Genomic DNA, 18,100 nt, shown 5'->3' on the forward strand with positions numbered 1-18,100 from the left:
CACACGGAAACACCGTTTACCTTCCCGCCGGAGCGGTACCTATTTATCTACTTGCACTTTGACGTGCTTTCGAACTGCTAGGTTGGCAGGAGCAGGGACTGAGCAAACAGGAGCTCATCCCCATCGCAGGGATTCAAACCGCCGGCCTTCTGATCGGCAAGTCCTAGGCTCTGTGGTTTAACCCACTGCGCCACCCGCGTCCCTATGAGTTCCTTAAATAGCCCATCTATTTTAAAGCATACTCAAACACACAGGTCACTGTAATCATACCAGCTGCCAGTTGTTTGCTTCTTATTGGAATTTTGTGACTCTACAGCGTGGATGCCAATCTACCAATGCCCAGGCTGCATCAATAGCTGTGGTTAGGAAAGTGATGGGAAGATACAGGGGCAGAGGAAGAGGTGTGTGGTGGGGGCAGGTTGCCCCAGGTGTCACCACTGAGGGGGCTGACAAAATACTGGGTGGCGCTCACCACGGGGCCTGCAGAGTGCCCGAGCCACATGTCTCTCCTGGGTCCGCCCGCTGCTTCCCCCCCCCCCCAAAAAAATGTAGGGCGGCTGAGTGGGAGGAGGCAGGCAGACTCCTTGGAGGCCCCACGGAGCGTTCTGCCCTGGCTCGCCCTGCCCCATGGGCAGCTGGCCCCGCTCCTGGGCACAGGGCACGTGCGCCGCCCCAAGCGCCCAATCAGCTTGCTCCGCCGCTGGGAAGATACTGGTCGTTGATTGCAGTATCATCAGCTTAATGAAGTATTTAAGTTGGATAAAAAGAACAGTTTTTTTTAATAGAACGTCCCAGTTTGAAAAAGAGTTGCTAGAAAATAAAAATAAATTATTTCCCAAAATGTATAAACTATTATTGGAATGGCAAACAGAAGATGAGGAGGTAAATCAGTGATGATACACTGGGCAAGAGACTGGTTATAATATGGCTGCATGGCAGAGGTAATGGACTGCGGATTTAAAATGTACAGCATGCTATACTTTGGGGGGCGGGAACTGTACAAAAATGATGTATCGATGACATTTAACCCCTAGTAAATTAGCTAAAATGTATAAATCGAAATCAAACGTATGCTGGAAACGTAAGGAGAAAGAGGGTGTCTTTTATCATATGTGGTGGATGTGTAAAGTAGTAAAAGATTTATGGGAAATGTTTTATAATGAGTTGAAAAAAAACTGTTGAAGATTTTATTTCTTTTAAGGAAGCAGAAACTTTTCTTTTAGGAATAATTGGTGCGGAGAAAACGATGGATCAGAAAAAAAATCTTTATGTGCGTGACCATTGCTGCCCAGATGGAAAGAAGATACAGTCCCGATCAAGGAAGAGTGGCAGATAAAATTAATTGACTATGCCAAAATGGCAAAGCTCACGGGAACAGTTAGAAACCAGGAAGAGGTAACCTTTAATAAAGAAGGGGTGAAGCATATAGTTTATTTGAAAAATTATTGTAAACAATTAATTTCATGAGTAGGATTGATGTATTGATGAGCCAGTGTGGTGTAGTGGTTAAGAGAGGTAGTCTCGTAATCTGGTGAACCGGCTTCGCTTCCCTGCTCCTCCACATGCAGCTGCTGGGTTACCTTGAGCTAGTCACACTTCTCTGAAGTCTCTCAGCCCCACTCACCTCACAGAGTGTTTGTTGTGGGGGAGGAAGGGAAAGGAGAATGTTAGCCTCTTTGAGACTCCTTAAAAAGAGAGTGAAAGGCGGGATATCAAATCCAAACTACTCTTCTTCTTCTTCTTCTTCTTCTTCTTCTTCTTCTTCTTCTATGTAGAACTTGTAGCTAAAAGAATTGAAGTAAGGAATAATTAAAGATGTCCCTCTTCCCCTTCAGTAGCTCACTGATAAGAATTAGCGAGCCGTTGATAGTTTTATAGTCCTTTTTATTGCAGCACCATGTTGCCAACACAAGCAGGCAACGCTCAGCAATGAGAACAGTTGCTTACTCTGAATCATCCTTGCGACTTCCGCAGCAAGGAGCACGAAGTTCTTCCCCATCTCTGTCTCCTTTGTTCTCTGATACGTTCAGACCGATGAGTCTGAGGGGCTTCCTCTACACTCTCGATTGACGTATCGCCCAACTGCCCCCTTCCTTCTGGTTCTCTCATCCTTATCTCAAAACTGGGCAGCTCCTCTCTTTGCTGTTAGTTTGCTGTGTGCAAGTCTGGCTCTCCCTCTCTGCTTCTGAGAATGCTGGAGGCGAGGGGAGTCAGTGGATATTCCCCCTCCTCTTCTGAACTGAACTGATCTGCCTGCATCTGCGTTCCCCAACCTTCCTCTTCAGAGCATTCCCTGACAAAAGATTAGCAAAAATTGAAAGTATAAAGGAAATGCAGGGGGAATAATTACAGCGTAAAGATGCACAAAGGGTTTTACAACTGAATTACATTTTTTAAAAAAACTGTCAGCTCACATCAAAATGTCATTTTCTTTGCTGAAACCTTTTATTAAGAAATAATAAATTACCGTAAATGTTGGATTTTCTGTGGAAGAATTTGATACAAGGTGAAGTGCGTGAGGAATTGAATGGGTGGTGGAAAGGCAGAAAGAAGAGCTAATTTGTCTGTGGCTAGGGGGCGCAATCTGGACGGTTCTGCCAGGGGCGCAAGATCACCTAGCTACGGCTCTGCAGGAAACCACAGGTGGGGAGAGGGCTCATGTAATTATTATTATTATTATTATTATTATTATTATTATTATTATTACCCAGATGTCCAGATGTCTTCTGAAAGTTGTAAAATTCTTTATATCCTTGACATCTGAAGGGTGTTTCATAGGGTCTTGCCTGAGGCTTTGCCACAGGCTATTTGAGTATAGCATGCTGAACTAGATGGGTGGTTGACCTAATCCAGTTGTCTCATTTTATAATCTTATATTCTAAATTCAGTTCTCTACATTTCTGCAGGATTTTTTTAAAAAAACCTGCACCAAAATCCTCCAGTATTCTAATGCAAACTGTTTTCTAATCCACACCATTTTATACAAAGCTTTGAGTGACATACACATATTTGCTGGCAATTTTCCCCAATATAATGCATTTTTGTTAGTGATTCTCAGCTATATGATGATGATGATAATCTGGCCCTAACTGCCACTCTGGGCAACTCCCAACATAATATTAAAAACACGATAAAACATCAAACATTAAAAACTTCCCTAAACAGGGCTGCCGTCAGATGTCTTCTAAAAGTCAAATAGTTGTTTATTTCCTTGACATCTGATGGGAGGACGTTCCACAGGGCAGGCGCCACTACCAAGAAGGCCCTCTGCCTGGTTCCCTGTAACCTCACTTGACGCAGTGAGGGAACCGCCAGAAGGCCCTCAAAGCTGGACTTCAGTGTCCAGGCTAAACGATGGAGAAGCTCCTTCAGGTATACTGGGCCGAGGCCATTTAGGGCTTTAAAGGTCAGCACCAACACTTTGAATTGTGCTCAGTCTCTGTGACCACTCCCAGTCACCAGTCTAGCTGATGGGGTTGTGCAGGGTTGTTAAGGCAGCAGAGAGCATTGTTGGCTCCCCACTCTCCACCTTAGAGCAGATTTATGCCACAAGGTGCATAGGAAGGCACTGGACATAGTAAAAGATCCATCGCATCCTGGTCACTGTCTCTTCGAGCTCTTGCCGTCGGGACGGAGATACAGGTCGATGAAGACAAGAACGAGCCGTCTTAAGAACAGCTTCTTCTCCAGAGCGATCTCGGCCCTGAATGGGAAGCCCGGACTTTGAAAGTCATCTAATCTCCCTTGCTGTATTATACTGTATTGTTTAATTAGTGTTTTTATGGAGCCGTCAAGTAATTTCGTTGTCCCCGAAGGGGGCAATGACAATAAAGACATTATTATTATTATTATTATTATTATTATTATTATTATTATTATTAGCTGCCGTATTCTGGATTAGTTGTAGTTTCTGGGTCACCTTCAAAGGTAGCCCCACGCAGAGCGCATTGCAGTAGTCCAAGCGAGAGATAACCAGAGCATGCGCCACTATGGCGAGACAGTCTGTGGGCAGATAGGGTCTCAGCCTGCGTACCAGATGGAGTTGGTAGACAGCTGCCCTGGACACAGAATTGACCTGCACCTCCATGGACAGCTGTGAGTTCAAGATGACTCCCAGGCTGCTCACCTAATCCTTCAGTTACCCCACAAGTGTGACTTCTGGAGGAAGGCTGTGGTTCATTTGTCATATTTCTTTGAAAAGTGCAGGTTTGTAAGGTTCAGTTTTAAATGTGATCTGAATCACATTTCTCCTCCCTCCCTAGCTCTGGTCAGCGGGGAAGCTGTTGGCAACATTCAGATGAGTACACAAGGGTTTCTCCTTTAATCCCTTTGATCAACATATGAGGTGCTGATGCTGCAGAAGTGGTCTAAGGGCAGAGCAAGCATGAGTGGCTAGTGTCTGTAGTCCGGCTCCTCCTCCCTTCATGTTCTCTGAAAATACTTGGAGGTGAAAGTCTGAATGGGCCTTGCGCTTCCACATGTTCCATTTTCTCCTGTGACTGCATCACTTCTCCCTATTATGCCACTCTTTTGGAAATAATTTTATGGGGAAGCTGAAGAAACCATGAAGAGAGTTATCAACATTATTTTGCTGATGAATGTTTTTCATTAGATTTTAATATTGCTATACAGTGGTACCTTGGTTCTCAAATGCCTTGGTACTCAAACAACTTGGAACCCAAACACTGCAAACCCGGGAGTAAGTGTTCCAGTTTGCAAACTTCTTTCGGGAGCCGAACGTGCTCCGATTTGAGTGTTACACTTCCATTTTGAGTTTTACGCTTCCAATTTGAGTGCCACACTTTTGTTTTGAGTGTTACGCTGAGGTCTGTCTGTTTTTGCTATTTTGTTTTTGTGTTTTTGTTTCTGTGGCTCTTTTTGTTTTGTTTTTGTGACTGTGTGGAACCCAGTTCAGCTACTGATTGATTGTGTGATTTCAGTACATTGTTTATTGTTTCATTTTATGGATCAATGGTCTCGTTAGATAGTAAAAATTCATGTTAAATTGCTGTTTTAGGGGTTGTTTTTAAAAGTCTGGAACAGATTAATCCATTTTGCATTACTTTCTATGGGAAAGCGCACCCTGGTTTTGGAACGCTTTGGTTTTGGAACGGACCTCCAGAACAGATTAAGTTTGAGAACCAAGATACCACTGTAGTTTCATTATTAGTAGAGGTTTATATATCCACTGCCCCTAAGGCTGGAATTTAGGTGTGTGTGTTTTTTAATCCAAAATTGAGTTTTTCTCTTTTATTTTTCACTCTGCCTATTTCTTGCCAACACTCAAAACAGTGCGCCCTGTCACTTTCCCCCAGCAGGTGAGAGGGCAGTGAGCAAATATATATAATGGACAAGGGACTGAAATCAGTGTGAAATATTTACTGCAACTACATTAACAGAAGACCAGTGAATGCATTTCAGTTTATGACAGATGTAAGCGCATCACACATAAATGAACCCCGAGGAAGGGAAAATACAAAGAACAATGTTTTCAAGGGGGAAATCAAGAAACAACAATTACATGGGCAACAAATATAGATTAAAACATAATTACATCTTTTAAACTTTACTCCAAATAAAACACTGAAGCATCTGGTTAAAAAGTATATCTTCTTCAGCTAAGAATCTATAAAACAGGAACTCTACCGATGTTGCCTCAAAATGTTGGAAGATGGTCTTAATGTAAGATATGGGGAATGTGGCCAATGGGGATGACCCACATGTGCTTTACTGGAAATGGGAACCAGATAAAGAGTCCTGCTGTTTCGAGGAAAGCAGACTGCGCACAGCACTGCTTGGCAGGTGCCCATGACCTCATCAAGAAATACCACAGTCCACTCAAATTCCGAAGGAAACTGTGCACTTTTGGGGTGTGTGTGTCATTTTTCAAACAATAAGACAATGAAAGGATGTCTAAATGAGTGAACACAAATGAGTGGACCTGCTCCCTAGAGCACAGAGGAGAAGCAAAGCTGTGAATGAGTACCGTATTGGCCCGAATATGCTGCACTTTCTTCCCAAATTCCGACCGTGAAAAGTTAAAGTGCAACTTAAATTCAAGGCCTTAGGTTTTTGCGATATCACTGCTGAAACAGACATACGGTAAAACAGAATGGGTGTGAGTGCCTGCGGAATTTTAAGGGAGCCGCTTATATTCGGGTATTGTATTTTTTTATCCCCCACCCCTTGAATTTTAAAGGCGCGGCTTATATTCGGGTGCGGCTTATATCCAGGCCAATATAGTATTTGATTCACAGCTACGCATAGACAGTTATTCCGTTGCTGTGCACTGTGAAGTGGGAAAGCTTCTGTACTCATGAAGGTTTCTCATGCATTTAGGACTCTGGAAAAGGAGTGGTCTTTGGTGCGGGAACCTTCCATGAATACTGAAAGCTCCCTGTGTCACAGTGACAGCCATCAGTTCAGAGATGGTGATGAGGATGGGAAAGGGGAGCAGGCAGTCTTGCCTTTCCCCTGCATCCTGCTTGTTCTGATGGCATCCGCAAAGAGCTTTCATCTGTCATTTGAATTGCAATGGGTGGAGGAAGACCTGGCTTCCACCATGCGGAAAGGACAAAGAAACTGTTATGTCTTTCTGAGATCCACATTCGAAAGGATAACACCACCACCGCCACAGAATTTCTTACCCACCCTCTACCATGAGGTCCCTGGACAGGTTGAAATGATTTAGGAATGCAATATTCACAGAATCACAGAACTAGAGGGTTGGAAGATACCCCAAGTTTAGTGCAACCTCTTGCGATCCAGGGATCACTGCTCAATCATTAATTACATTGATTAGTCTCACAGCATAACAATTTATGTATTTTTTTATCTTTTTCCCAATCTTTTCCACAGTACGCTTTCGATTTTGCATCGCCACAGTCTTTGTAGTATTTAGTCATTGCACCAGCTGGAGAGAGAAAGGGAAGGATTTCTGTGAGTATTAACTTGTGAATGAAGACAATGTGATTGATCGTTCATAGGCCATGTCATAAAAGAGTAGAGAACATATCAAAGGGACAAGGTTTACTCCACACCAAAGTAAAATACTTTTTGAACTCCACCTTTAAAATGTACCTAAAATAGAATTTGGAATTTATTGCGCTAAAACTACTAAAAAACCAACGTTCAAATAAAATCAGGTGACAGCAGATACATGTGAAAATAAATATAACAATCTCAAACCTCAGAATTTCCACCACAATGATCTAAAATAGATACAGTTTCCTAAATCTGGAAGCCTTTGCTGCAGTAAATGCCACCCTACTTCCCAATCTGATCCCGTTTGTTTCGTGTATTTTTCTAATTATTGTTGGTTTGCATTTCCCTGTTGAATTTATTCATTGTGGCCCTAGCGAAGGACACAGGAGGTCCCTAAGATCATAGGCAAGCTCTGTCCTCCCATGCCTGTTTCATCCTCCAATAAGGAAGGACCTCAATGGTCCAAGGTGTTGGCCTGCTTAAATGCGCTTGAGAGGGCCAAGGCCACTGGGTCTGCTCCCTTACTTGAAAAGGTTGCTCCACCTGAAAAGAAGACCAAGCCTGCTGGAGCTGGCAAGCACAAAGAGGCTTATCCAGATGCTTTTAATCTTGTCCCGGCATGCCCAGATGCAGGCGGAGCCAAACCCATCACAGCCCCTCTGGTATTACTGGTGCTTACTCTGAATCAAGAGGTAGACCAAGCCCCTGATCCAATCTTGACTATGACTCCAGATGAGTCACACTCCTCAAAACATGGGGGGGAATGGCCCTGGGGTGTGACACCCTGCCAACCTGTGGAGCTTTCAAGCGGGGAGACCCAGTCTATCTTGGCTTTTCTCTTGGACCTTAAAAAAAAAGGTAAAGGACCCCTGACAGTTAAGTCCAGTCACAAACGACTCTGGGGTTGCGGCACTCATCTCACTTTATTGACCAAGGGAGCCGGTGTACAGCTTCCAGGTCATGTGGCCAGCATGACTAAGCCACTTCTGGCGAGCCAGAGCAGCGCATAGAAACTCTGTTTACCTTCCCACTGGAGAGGTACCTATTTATCTACTTGCACTTTGACGTGCTTTCAAATTGCTAGGTTGGCAGGAGCAGGGACCAAGCAATGGGAAATCACCCCGTCACGGGGAGTCAAACCGCCGACCTTCTGATCAGCAAGCCCAAGAGGCTCAGTGCTTTAGACCACAGGACCACATAGCTTTAGCTAAACATGAAAAGGGACAGTGTCATGTTTACATCAGAGGGGGATTTAGAGGTACACAATTGGTTCGGTTGCTCTGGGCGTAGTGCCTCAGGGGTATAGTTGCCATGTGTCTATTTTTTTAAGGACACATCCTCTTTTTCAGACGTAAAGTTTATGTCGTGGGGGGGGGGGTGTTAATTTGCCAAAATGTCCCTGGCTATACTTTCTGGATGAGATATACACATAACTGGCGATTGAAGTTTTGTTTTCCTTTTCTCTTCTCCTGCACCACTCCTCTCCCCCAAGCAATATATCACAGCTTCTATAGCCTACATATAGAAGGGATATTTAAATTGAGAGTAGTCATAATGTCCTCTTTTCTGCTCTTCAAAATATGGCAACCCTGGCCGTATCTATGATGTAGAATGGAAGGGAAGAGGCAAGGGGGCACCGAATTTTGACACCGCACAGGGCAGGGCTGAAATATGAGACCTGGCGGTCTGCCACTGTTTACATTTCCCTATATAGTGAATATGGAACACTAGGCTTTGTTTTATACATTGAGACCCAAAACCTGGAGCACAGACTGAAGTGGAGAGTACACAGAGCAAGATAGAAACAGTGAGGGGAGAATTAGGAAAGGTGAGGGGAGAGAGACTTTCTGTTCTTCATCAGGCAATTGTGTCTCCACCTGCCTTGCCCCACTAGCCTTTCCCAGACCATGACTTTGAGAACAGCAGCAGCAGCAGCTGGGAAGAGAGGAGTTCAGGGATTTTAAAAAAAAAATAGTTGTGTGTCTTTGTTTCTCAAGTTGATCCTTTTACATGGTTTTGTATGTTTTGTGATATTTTATGCATTGTGATTTGCTGTTATCTTTATGGATTATAGATTGGTTGAAGAAGAAGAAGAGTTTGGGTTGATATCCTGCTTTTTCACTACCCAAAGGAGTCTCAAAGCGGCTAACATTCTCCTTTCCCTTCCTCCCCCACAACAAACACTCTGTGAGGTGAGTGGGGCTGAGAGACTTCAGAGAAGTGTGACTGGCCCAAGGTCACCCAGCAGCTGCATGTGGAGGAGCGGAGACGCGAACTCGGTTCACCAAATTACGAGTCCACCGCTGTTAAACACTACACCACCCTGGTAAGTACAAACTGTTTAATTACTATTTGCTGATGTTTAATTTTACTGTTTACTATTAGGTTTTGATGGATTGTTAAATGTTTGCTTGATATACTGCAAGTTGTTTAAGTTGTGACTTTTTATATTGGGTCAGATTGTTACTATTAATGTTTGATGTTTTATTATGTTTTTATATGTGTTGGAAGCCACAGTGGCTAGGGCAACCCAGCCAGATGAGCAAGGTATAAATAAAAATTATTATTATTATTATTATTATTATTATTATTATTATTATTATTAGAGGAAGAGTTTGGATTTGATGTCCCGCCTTTCACTCCCTTTAAGGAGTCTCAAAGCGGCTAACATTCTCCTTTCCCTTCCTCCCCCACAACAAACACTCCGTGAGGGGAGTGGGGCTCCAGTATTATTATTATTATTATTATTATTATTATTATTATTATTATTATTATCATCATCATCATCAAGTCAGATACAGATACAAGGTGACTATGGGGGCCTTTCTCCCTCCCTAATATACACCTCTGTTTGCATTTATATGTAAAACAGTTTTGCACCTGAGAATACCTTGCACTCCACTGTTCTTATACTTTTTGCCCTTGATATTTCTCTGTGTGTGTGGCCACTGTGGAAACAGAATCCCTAGGCCTGATCCAGCAGGGCTCCTCTTGTGTTCTTATGACTACTGAAAGGAGAGGGACCCTGTGTTCACCTCAACATCAGATCATTCTAGCTTCGGCCATACACAAAAGACGAACATAGACAGGAAAGACTCAGACCCTCTAAGTGTCCCTATTTTCCAGGGACAATCCCAGATTTACAGAAGCTATCCCAATTTCTGATTTGATTCTGGAATGTCCCACTTTTCCTTAGGACGTCCCTATTTTCATCGGAGAAATGTTGGACGGTAAGGAGTTATGCGGACCCCGAACCAAGGAGATAAGTAACTATGCAACCTTTAGAAGACATCTCAAATTAGCCCTGTATAATGAAGTTTTTTAATGTTTTGTGATGTTTTTATATATTGGAAGCCGCCCAGAGTGGCTGAGGCAACTCAGTCAGATGGGTGCGGTATAAAAAATAAAAAATGTTGTTGTTGTTGTTATATAGGACATCTCTATTTTCATTGGAGAAATCTTGGAGGGTATGAAGACTGCTTACCATCATATACTTTCATCAATGTGCAGAATGATCCTTCACATACCAGACCACTTGGCTTGCAAGGCGCATTTGGGGCACCTGAACTGCATTTGTTGCATTGTACAGCATCTACTGCAAAAGAGAGGAAGTTTTGCATTATTGCGAGTCTCTGCAAAATCAGATCAAGGGCCTCAAAATCAGACCAAGGGCTTCGCTATGGAGCCACAGGCCCTGAGCCCTCCTACAACTGCCCTTATTTTCTTCCCTAATGGGCAGTTGTCTGTGCTGCAAAACACACTGCCAGTGACGCCCCATCCACTGCCCTCTTCATTTGTGGAGGGACCAATTGATACACATTCGGCTAATGCCTACGGCAGTAGCTTTCAACCAGTGTGCTGTGGCACCCTGGGGTGCCTTGAATGATGGTCAGGGGTACCACGGGCAACACTGGCCTCTGTCCCTCTCTACTTCCCTCCCTCCTCTGATGTGCTCTCATGTCTCTGCCTCCCAAACAGCTTCCACGACTGTTTATTGCAGCAGCCCTGGCTATAAGCTCCACAGATGAATGGTGCCTCTGGGAAGCACCTCTCTTTGAGGCAGGAGGGGGCAGCTCAGAGACCAAGGATAGCAGCAGCAGCCGCCTGGAGGACTCTCAAGGGGAGAGGAGGCTGAAGGAGCCCTGCACAAGGGAGGGTGTTCCAAAAAGGGTGAGAGGCTGCCAGCTCTGCAGGCAAGGGGTGACAAAACTGGGCTCCTGTAGTTGGTTAAGAGAGCTGTGGACTCAAAAAGCTTGAAAACCTCTGGCCTACAGAATGTTGTTTGCACCCTTTGCTGTCAGAATTATTATTATTATTATTATTATTATTATTATTATTATTATTATTCTACCCCAACAAAAAGAGAAAGTGGGTTTTCTCTTTGAAAGTCAGACTAAATTTGCATCTATGTGGACAGAATAGGGTATGGAAATTGTATGCAAATTTGTGCCATGGTCCTGTGCCCAACACCTTGTACCAAGACAAACCCCTTTGCTAAAAGATGGTGAGATGTTTTGTGCTAGATCGGTTTTTCATCAGCAGCCAGAAAAAAGCAGCTTCCTCAGATAAAAGGAAAGCTTAACTCTGCCATGAAGTTTGCTCCAAACTACTGTAGAACTGAACTCTGACACAGCCTCAGTCCTTGGCCCAACTGAGTGCTGGTACTATGCTTTATCAGTACTTACCAACACAACAGCAACCAGATTCCTTGTTTGTGTGTTTGTATTGTGAGCCTTTCTATTTAAAAAGTTCCCTCTTCACCCCACCACACCACCTCCAAAACTGGCTAATACATGACATAGTTCAAAATAAAACTTGAGGATTTCTCCATTTTAGGAAGAGAAGAGTAGAAATAACATCTGTTTACCAGTGGCTTCATTTTCTTTTCCCTCTTCTAGGGACGGAAGGGATAATACTTACCTCCGGACTTGAGGCAAAGCAGAATACAGAACGCAAGCAGGCAGACCTGAGCCACATGTAGGCCCCGGTTATCCAGAAAGAAGCTCTTCCCCATTGGAAATGCTTTTTGTATGAAGAAGCTGCTCTGAAGGTTGACAGATGAGAGACTGCTGGCTTGCAGTGTTGATAAACAGAAGTCGCTCAACCTCTTATCAGCAATGTGATGCTCAGGATGAGGAGCTGGGTCCAAGACATCCCTTATATAAGGCTGGAAGCACCTTGTTGGCTTCTAGCCTCATTCTGGTTGGCTTGGAAGGTACAATAAGCCTCTGGCAACATGCTAGAGTGTCTCTGAAGAGCAGCAGGAACGAAGGGCAGTGGTTGCCTTTGGATATTTGATGCACAATGTGCTGATTGTTAAGACAAATTCGGTTGGCTGAGGGGTGAGCTGGATGCTGCACAGAATGTCCCAGACCTCAGAAGCCACCTGATACTATCTGATGTGTGTTCCTGGCAATTACCAATACCTCCATTGTATAAGGCTGGGAGGAACCTTGCTGGCTTTTCACTTCATCCCGGGGATCTTGAAAGGTAGAAGACACCTCTGCCAATATGCTGGGATGGCTCTGAAGAGCAACAGGGGTGTGGGCAGAGGTTCCTTGGGCTTTTCAACACACAATGTACTGACGATTCAGACAAATCCAAATGGCCTAAAAGGTCAGCTGAATGATGCACAGAATGGGAGACTTCTGGGTTGGTGCCTCCGGCAATGGAGGAATTCCTCTGATCGGGAGGAATTTGCCCCGTGGGAAATTGGGTCTGTTACCGCCACGGCGAAGGCGGAGACCCGTAAAAATCACAGGCGGGAGAAGCCTGTGAATGTGGATTCGGCGGGCACCTTTTGCGCCTCCCCTACTCGCAGGGAAACCCGGTTTCGGGGATCCGGAGCGACATGGGGTGAGCGGCGCGGTGCTTCGAATCGTCTGCTTCTTCCACAGAGCGAAGCCGCATAGCTGTTGCCGGAGAGCACTGACTTTTTCCTGTGGACAATTTGACTCTAAAGTAATTACCCATGAGTAGAGCTGAAGTGGGGGAAATGGATTTTTAAACGTTTAATTTGGCATCGAAACGGGGAGGTTCAATACAGGAAGTCCGCCTCCTCTTTTGTAAATAAACTAAAGCAATGAGCCTGCAAGCTGAAGTCTTGGAAAGCCTTTTGTAAAAAGCCTAAATCTCCATCGGCAAAGAACTAACCCCCCCCCCCTTTGGAGACAGGAGAAGAGGGGGGGAATTGGTGGACTGAATATGCCTGTAGGAGAGAGTCAAGAGAGTTAAAATACCACCACTCAGACCCTGGAAACGGGCTGCTAGCAGGCTCGATGTCTTTTGGAATGTTTATTGACAGCGTTTAGAACGTTCATTGACAGGTAGCTAAACAAGAGAATACATTGTTTCTACCATCTCCGGCTGTTTTTTAAAAGTAACTGAAAACTGAAACTAACTTTGGATTATTGGAACATTGTTTAAAAGAGGACAGTACTGACTAATACAAATAGAAACTGTTTTCCCCTAGTGGAAGCTTTTGAAATTGGTTGCTCTATAGGAGCTGGGCTAGGGGAATTTCCAGCTGCAAGATAAAGAATTGTGAGACTCTGGGATTGACCTTGAATCTTTTAAGTGTTATGGCAAATGGAAAGGAGAAAACAGATGGAATGTCGACAGAAGAGGCCTTAGCGGTCGTATTAGTGAAAATAAATGATTCGCTGGAACAGCTTCACAAGAAAACAGACGTGATAAATGCGAAAGTGGATGTTGCAAATATTAAAATAGACTTAATTGCAGAAAGTTTAAATAATCTGGGACAAAAGGTGAATACCAATACAGAAACCATCCAGAAATTGATACAGGAATCTACTTTGATACGGCAAACTGCGGATGAAGTCAAGGAGAAAACCCTTGCTGCTGAATGTAAAGTAATACAATTGGAGAGAGAGAGAGTCCCATCCATACAAGGACAACTTGATGAACATAAGCTGACATTGGTTATGATTGAACTTAAAGAGAAACAGATGAATTTGAGGATCAGAGCCCTGCCTGAGGAAAAGGAAAGCTTGACAGTTTCAGGAGGAGACAGGACTAACATCGGTTGAGAAAAAGAGGTATTTGGGGGTTAGTATGACCGCCAGAAATGTGAATTTATTCAAGGATAACTGTGAAGGACATTGGATTGAAGAGAAGGGGGATTTGGAAATATGGACAAATCTGAAGTTGTTATTGTTGGGCCGAGTTGTTGTGGTGGAGATGAGGGTTGCTGCGTTGTCGGGGATGTTGCTTTTGTTTCAAACATTGCAAGCTTTGAATGGGATGGATTGTTTCAGGAGGTGGCAGAGGGACGTCTCTAGATTTGTTTGGCAGGGCAGGAAGCCTCGAGTAAAATTTAAGATATTGATGGATGCCAAAGAAGGAGGTGGACTTGCCCTGCCAGACCCCTAAACTTTGTTGTGAACCATCTGCTTTTTGCTGGCTGAGAGAATGGTTGCTTCTTGAAAGCACTGAAGTGTTGGATAATGGCAGATGAAGTTGATGGACTATATGGAATTGGAGGAAATGACTGGCAAGATCTGAGATCAGGGAGAAGAGTCGGGGGAAGAAAATTGGAAAAAGTTTAAAGACTATTTATAGAAATATTGTAAAATTAATGAATGTTAGAAGAATGTTGGAATGAAGTTATATGGCTTTAGTAGAAATGTTATAAGGAATTAAGTATAAATAGATTAATAGAAAATTAAAGGAAAAAATAAGGCAAGAATGTGTTAAGATAATTATAGGATAGAAAACAGAGGAAGATGGAAAGGAATTGCTGAAACAATTAATAGAAGTGGAATACAAAAAGGGAGGTGTGAGGAGGTCGTTGGAAATAAGCGAATGAAAGATAAGATATTGAAAATGTTTGAGGTGTTTTTAAATTGTTTATTTTTGTTTATTTTTGTTTTGTTCTGTATGTAGTGTTTTTGTATTGTATTTGTATTGTTCTCTTTTTTCTTTTTTTTGTTTGTAGTGTTGTCTTGAAACTGTTCGAAAAGTAATAAATATCATTTTAAAAAAAAAATTAAAAAAATGAATGCTGCACAGAATGTCCCATATATCGGTGGCCCTCTGATGCTTTCTGAACGGGGAAGGATTATTATCAAAAGAAAGGCCTGTTGCTTTCAACTAACAAGACATCCAAGGAAACAAAGACAACAATAGTTCTGCAGCCATCCTGTATACATTTCTTTGGCAATAGATTCTGCTGAGTTCCTTGGAAGTAAGCAAGAGTATTGGATTGCAGGCTACGCCTCTATGACCAGGACAGATATTCCTCCATAGTGTACTGTTAGGATATTTCCGTTCCACCTTAAAAGGGAGCAGGCTTTGTGAGTCACACAGTCTGCGTATTTCCTGTTGATAGGATGTTTCTGTTGTGTCTATGCTTTCGTTTCTCTCTGTGTGCCTGGACACTGAAGCAGGCAGCCATGTTTTTTTCTTTGTTCTGACCAACGCTGAATAAACTTAAATAATGCTCTCCTGCATGCATCTTTCGCTGTGCATCTTATCTGCTGATAGAGCGTACATCAGCTCTGGAATGTGGCAAGCTATTTCTGGAGCTCATGTCGCTAATTGCTGATACTGCGTGTCTACGGGAGATAGATGGACGTCTGGAGGCGACGTGGAGTCATGATGGACTTTGTCTACCTGGCAGTATCCCAACATGTACACCTTTCTGCAGGCATATAATGCTTTCTGTATATCCTTTTCACTAATAAGGTAAAGGTAAAGGGACCCCTGACCATTAGGGCCAGTTGTGGCTGACTGTGGGGTTGCAGCACTCATCTCGCTTTACTGGCCGAGGGAGCTGGCGTACAGCTTCCTGGTCAAGTGGCCAGCATGACTAAGCCGCTTCTAGTGAACCAGAGCAGCGCACGGAAACTCCGTTTACCTTCCCGCCGGAGTGGTACCTATTTATCTACTTCCACTTTGACGGGCTTTTGAACTGCTAGGTTGGCAGGAGCAGGGACCGAGCAACGGGAGCTCACCCTGTCGCGGGGATTCGAACCACCAACCTTCTGATCAGCAAGTCCTAGGCTCTGTGGTTTAACCCACAGCACCACCCATGTCCCTATTTTCACTAATAAATTCACTTTAATGCAGTTGCCACTAGTATATGCATTTTTGTGAATATTTGATGACTACACTGCAAAATTCAGATGAATGTAAATTTTTGAAGGATATTTGTGTTTTGGTTCTCATATTGTTTCAGAGAGTAAAAAATTCAGGTACCGACATACCAAAGGAGCAGAAAAGACTTTTTATGTATGGAACAACAGTCGCCCGGCTCTTACTAGCCCAGAAATGGAAAGAAGACAAGGTCCCTACCAGAGAAGAATGGCAAACCAAGCTGATGGACTATGCCAAAATCGCAAAACTGACTGTAAAACTCAGAAACCAAAAGGATAAAAACTATAAAAGAATGGGGGAAGCTTGATAAGTTACTTAGGAGACCACTGTAAGCAGATGGAAACAAGAGCAGGATTTTGACTCACTTGAAGTGGGGGGGGGGGACACTATGGACAATATGGTTTGATATAAAAATTGGAATAAGGATTAATATGCAGTTGTAGATGTTCAAAATAAGACTCCATGAAGGGGATGGGGGGAAGTCTCAAGATTCGGAGAATCTCATAGAGTTATGTTTTTACTCGTTTGTGTTTATTTGTAAAACCAATTAAAAAAAAATTTTTTAAAGAAAGTAAAAAAAAATCAATAGATTTGGCTTTAAATGCAAATTGATTCTAGCTCTCCTCCATCGCTAGTGCTACATGGGGGAAAGGGTTGGTAAACACAGCTCTAAGTACAGTGGTACCTCGGGTTACATACGCTTCAGGTTACATACACTTCAGGTTACAGACTCCGCTAACTCAGAAATAGTACCTCAGGTTAAGAACTTTGCTTCAGGATGAGAACAGAAATCGAGGACTTCCAGGTCAGCGCCATCGGCGAATGGCGGAGTTCCTCCGACCGGAGGAACAGGTTCCGTGGAAACTGGGTCTTCCCGCCGTGGCGAAGGTGGGGACCCGCTAGAAATCCCAGGCGGAGGAAGCCTGGGAACGTGGGGTTCGGCAGGGCACCAGGAGTGAAGTGGGGTGAGCGGCGGGTGCTGTGAACTGACTGCTACTTTCACAGAGTGAAGCCGCACAGCCATTGCCGGAGAGCGCTGACTTTTTCCTGTGGACAGTTGAATTTAAAACAAGTACCCGTGAGTAGAAACGGAAAATTGGATCAAGAAATATTTTTATTTGGCACCGAAGCGGGAAGGTTCAAAACAGGAAGTCCGCCTTCCGCTTTTTGTACATAGACTGAAGCAAAAACCCTGTAAGCTAAAGGGGAAGGAGACGGCGGAAGAAGAATGGAAGAAATTTAAAATCTATCTTAAGGACTACTATAAACTCGATGAATGTTAGAATGTTGAGGTTTTGAGAAAGAAAGGGTTACAGTGACATAAGATTAGACTGAAGGAAAGATTAAGAGGACAGAGGCTTGACAGAAATATTTAGAAGTTGCTAAAAAAATTTGGACACTGGGATGCAGAAAGGGGAGGTATGGGGGAGTCTGAGAAACAAGGTTTACGAAAAAGAGGCTATGAAACTATACGTGTTTGTATGTCTTTTTATATGTTTGTATTGTTTTAAATTTTTTTGTAAAACTAATAAAAAAATTTATAAAAAAAAACAAACAAAAACCCTGTAAGCTAAAGCCTGGAAAGTCATTTAAAAAGTTTAAATTTCCTTCATTTATAATTACTGGAACCCCCTTGGAAGCAGGAGAACGGGGGGGACTTTGTTTAATGCCTGCAGGAGAGGGAGTGAAGAAAGATAAGTTTCCACCGTCTCTAACCTGGGAACGGGGTGTCAGAGACAGAAATTCTTGGAGAAGTTCATTAACTGTGGATGAAATACTTTGACAGATAGCTAAAGAAGAGAAATAAATTGATTCCAATGTTGCCTTCTGCATTCTAAAGAAACAAAATATCTGAAAAACGAAAGTAATTTTCCTTTGTTGGACTTGCCTTAAAAAAATGGATACAAATAGAAATTGTCTCCTCTAGAGGGAGCTTGCTAAATTGTTGCTGCGTCTACTTGAGGACTCTACAGCTGTCAGATTAAGATCGTGGGACCAG

General features: G+C 43.3%; 1 long non-coding RNA gene across 1 annotated transcript; it reads right to left on the reverse strand.

Annotated features, from left to right (window-relative positions):
- Window positions 1–5,359: 5,359 nt before the first annotated feature.
- Window positions 5,360–12,618, reverse strand: LOC310702093. Its single transcript, XR_014523222.1, has 2 exons — window positions 10,469–12,618; window positions 5,360–6,913 (listed from the first exon to the last, which is right to left on the reverse strand). It is a non-coding gene; the product is annotated as an uncharacterized lncRNA (long non-coding RNA).
- Between the last annotated feature and the right edge of the window lie 5,482 nt (window positions 12,619–18,100).

Source organism: Podarcis liolepis, assembly GCF_965112155.1.
Source record: "Podarcis liolepis genome assembly, chromosome: 2".
Lineage (NCBI taxonomy): Eukaryota > Metazoa > Chordata > Lepidosauria > Squamata > Lacertidae > Podarcis > Podarcis liolepis.